Genomic DNA, 3,346 nt, shown 5'->3' with positions numbered 1-3,346 from the left:
GTTAAGTTTTAAAAAAAAAAAAAAAAAAAAAAAAAGTAGATGTGTGCTTTCAGGTCAGAAAACTTTGTATAATAGCAAAAAAGATTCATAGTAGCAACTTCTGGCTAAGACAGGATTCCATTATGTATATAACAAAAATTTAATGCATTTATAATGGGTTATGTAGTTCATTTGCTCTTACTTCTTCATCTACAAGTCTGTGCCATCAAATTCCTTATGAGATTCAGTTTTAAATCTACATATAATTGGTAATACAGAGAAAGAACATAATTTGTATAATATACAACCATACTATAAGAAAAACTGGACGAGTTATCTAAATTGTGTATATATCATTTCAGTGCTATAAGTGTGGAAATAATAGGATATTTTGTATTTTAAAAATAAGGAAATAATTTGAGTTAATCTCATTTTTAAGCATTCTTACTTTAACCATTTCACATAAAAGGTATAACTTAATTACTGAAAATTTCCACAATGATGAACTCTACCTTAAGTCTGGTGAGAGAGGAATTGATCTTAAAGGCACAAAATGTGAATTTTACCAGAAAGTTATACAGTCATTTCTCTTCATTGTAATTTTGGTGGACTAGATAAAGCCTCATTGTTTGTTGTTTTTTTTTTATTTGCTCTCCTAAACACTACAGTTTTTTTCATTTTATTTATATAAGTGAAAGTTTTTTTTAATAAAACTGTTGCGCTTGTAAAATAAGTCTACATAAGTGTGTAGGAGACATGTAAACAGTTAACGAATTTAACAATGAGGTTGGAAAAGAACCATTATAAACCTATCTGTGGTCAACAAATAGAAACAAGTTAATAATTGTATGCCATGAATTCCGTTTTGAGAGATATGTCACACTACTTCTGTACTTAGCATTTGGGTCTTTACATTTGACATGTTTCACAAACTGTACTGTTTTCTTTTATGTGCAGTTTGCATGAGTAAATCATCAAAGAGAATAAAATCTATCTTTAAATTATGTTCCTATTTTAATGAAATTATAACTGTTCTTTCTCTATTAATTATTGCCATTTTTAAAAAATTTTTGTAGAACCCATTACCACTGTGTATAAGAAACATCATGTAAATGTAGAAGATCATCAACTTTTTCTAGAAAAGGAGTCGGGTGTCGTTCCTCTACCACTGGATTCTCTGAGACATTAGATTTTCATTCTTAGTTCTTAGATAACAGAAATGTGTCATAAGATGGCTTCTAGGTCACAAATATGGCTTAGCTTGATTCCTGGTTGGAATGAGTTCTGCAGCAAAATTTAATTTGCTTTCATATATCTCATTGATATTATTTTGTTGTTCCAAAAAGAATGTAAATCCACAACTAACCTTTGTATCTTAATGAACACAAGAGGTGTCTGGAAAATAATAGATTTGGGAAATACCACAAAAACTGAGCATCAGTCAGATTTAAAATGAAATGTGCTTCTTGTATTTTTTTCCAGCAAATTTGAATTGCACTTTACAAAAGCATTTCTGAAAGTAAATTGTAAATTTACATGTTCACTTGGAGTGATGCATAAAAGTATACTGACAACAGAACTAGGTATGTAATAATAGCAAGGAGAAAATATACCTGGTTTAACAAATCAGTTTATATAGGTAGCATGAAATTGAAACCTCGTGTATCCAAATAAAATAAGAGATGTTAAATTAGGCTGAACAGGGTTTCAGATAATGTAAAACTGGTATACTTAATTTATGCCTGACTCATGACTCTATTTTGGCTAACTTTGGTTCGTCTCTGTATTGATACATCCAAATTGATATTCCATCTGCTTATCTCCCTCACTAGAGAAATTACTGGAGCTACAGACATTTGCATTGTACAGTTGTAAATATTACCTGTATCTACAGTTGCTTCTTTGTAAAATTTCTAACTTTTATAATAACCAGTGTTGGCAAGGATCTCATCTACTCTCCATAGAATAAGCCTATTCTGCATTGTTGATATATTGTTCATGGCCACAGAAGCCTTGTTTACATTAGTAGTAGGTTTCTGTGTTGCTAGTTTTTCTTGTATTCCATTTTTTAATTTGTCTGTCATAATAGTATAAGTTTTTTTTCTGGTTTTAACAATCATGCCTTTTCCCTGTAATCACATATGTATTTTCAGTGAGATGCGCATAAATGTTTTGTCATTGCTTGCAACCAGTGTGTGAACTGTAATTAACTAGCATTGCCACCTCATATTTCAGGAACGAGCTGTCAAAGGGAGGTTTTTCTCTGGCCTATACACCTAGAATCTGCTTGTGACACTGTGAGCTGAGGTATGCTGAGAGGTATTTCTCAGCCATAATGCAAATCGGATCCATTTTTTAGGGTATCGGGGTATCTTTGTAGAGTAAAATGCATTGTAAAGTTCAATTTTTATTTAGTTATCATATTACCTGCAGTGACTTTGCAGTGACATGACACTTAAAGAGGTTTCAGTATGACAATGTAGTTATAGATATGCTACAGAAATCAGGAGATTTCTTTGAATTCAGGCAGTGTGCATCTTTCCTTTACGTTGTACAAGGTTATGTTCCTGAGCAAGCCCTACCCACACCTTTAACTTCGCATGCTTTTGCACAGTTTGCCAGGAAGACCACTCTGGAGTTGTCCCTAGTAGCTGCTCTCAAGACCTTGGTCTTAACAGAAGGACATCTTAGGACAGCCTCACTGGCATATTTCTGGGTTTGGAGTATGCGAGCATACATGGGTGGGTTGTGAACCTGTTTGGGACCAGCCTGGCTGGCATACTTTATCACTGTGCTATATACTATTCATACCTCCCAAAATAAAGCATGACTCTGATTTGAGGAGAGATTTTTAATCTTCCAGGTTTAGGACTGCTACTAATGTAATGGTGTCTATCCACTCTTTAAAAGGATAACAGAAAAGGTATATAAAAACTTGATTAACTTCCACCATTGTTTTAAGACCTCCATTGTTTTAAAGTCTTTGAAGTCACTGTATTTGTTGCCATTTTTATAATAATGTTCCATATTTTACTTGTGTTACTTGTTCATAGTTTTTTTTTTTCTAATTTTTTTGTGGGGGAGGGAAGAAGGGAATAGAAGTTCATAATTTCTTCAGGACTTTGTATGTAGCTATATAAATAATTTTTATCTTGAATAGTTTATCAGAAGAGTGTATTGAAATTTGTATGTAAGAATATTCTGTATTTGCGTGCCTAGGTAAATGGCGAACAATTTAGACAACCTAGAAACTGATTAAAATGGCTAATAAGGAATCAGAAAAAGCTTGAAGTGATGAAAAAACGTTATGATTCTGGGAGCTCCTTAAACTAGTCACACCAGGTAGGAATTTGCTAGAGAGGAAAGG

The 3,346-nt window shown here is 32.7% G+C and overlaps 1 long non-coding RNA gene across 1 annotated transcript in view; it reads right to left on the bottom strand.

Moving 5' to 3' along the window:
- Positions 1 to 1,097, bottom strand: part of LOC109301713 — a 7,255-nt gene extending 6,158 nt beyond the window's left edge. The window contains exon 1 of the long non-coding RNA XR_002098578.1: positions 1,010 to 1,097. This is a non-coding gene — a long non-coding RNA (uncharacterized LOC109301713). The remainder of the gene's footprint in view (positions 1 to 1,009) is intronic.
- Positions 1,098 to 3,346: the final 2,249 nt, after the last annotated feature.

The sequence above is a fragment of the Gavialis gangeticus genome, unplaced genomic scaffold, assembly GCF_001723915.1.
Source record: "Gavialis gangeticus isolate Ggan-Ray unplaced genomic scaffold, GavGan_comp1, whole genome shotgun sequence".
NCBI classification, from domain to species: Eukaryota; Metazoa; Chordata; order Crocodylia; family Gavialidae; genus Gavialis; species Gavialis gangeticus.
The sequence above is the reverse complement of the archived record's forward strand: the minus strand, read 5'-3'. Positions and strand labels throughout refer to the sequence as shown.